Source organism: Penaeus monodon, chromosome 29, assembly GCF_015228065.2.
Source record: "Penaeus monodon isolate SGIC_2016 chromosome 29, NSTDA_Pmon_1, whole genome shotgun sequence".
Lineage (NCBI taxonomy): Eukaryota > Metazoa > Arthropoda > Malacostraca > Decapoda > Penaeidae > Penaeus > Penaeus monodon.
Window position 1 is genome coordinate 6,397,170 of NC_051414.1, and position 758 is coordinate 6,397,927.

Here is a 758-nt window from a genome sequence, read left to right on the forward strand (position 1 = left end):
CGTGGTGCTGCGTGCGTGCGTGCTTGCGTGCGCAATAATTTAATGGTTAGAGCAAATGTATCTTTTCTCAACAAAGCAATCCCCCAGCTCTCATTAACCCCTCCCCTCCCCTCTCCCCGACATTACCAGGACTTATGAAACAGTGCAACAGAAAGCAAAGACAGTGCCAAAGCAGTGCAGTGACTGCATGACACGTTGGCACGGCGTCAGAAAAGCACAATTTATTTTCGTACATACTCCATTTACATATTTGCAATAGCCATGGAATACACTGCCCCTGACCCCTGAGTCTCCCCCCTCCCCCCTTTACGAAACAAACTCCCCTCATACGCCCCCCCCCCTCCCTCCCACCGCTCTTATCATGTCTTTCGCGGGCGCCGTCGCTGTCACCGACCGATAAATCACGGCGCCAAATTGCCCGCCGCGAATCTGAGAGTCATCGCCAAAATTGCAGAGAAAAAAGGATGAGGAATCGTTCGTCAATCTAACCGCGAAATGCCTGTGTATTTTTTTTTTTTTTTTCTTTTTCTTTTTGTTTTTTTTTGCAGATTTTTTTTTCTCGTTCTTTCTTTTCTCTTTTTTTTTTCTTCGTTTTTTTTTTTTCTCCTTTATTTCGTTTCTCTTTTCTCGTTCTTTCTTCTTTTCTTCATTTCTAATTTGCTATTAGCTTCCTTGTTTATTTTTTTTCTTTTTCTTTTCTCGTCATATCATTCTTTCTATCCTTCCTTTTCTTAGTTCTGTTCATTTTCATGTTTGTA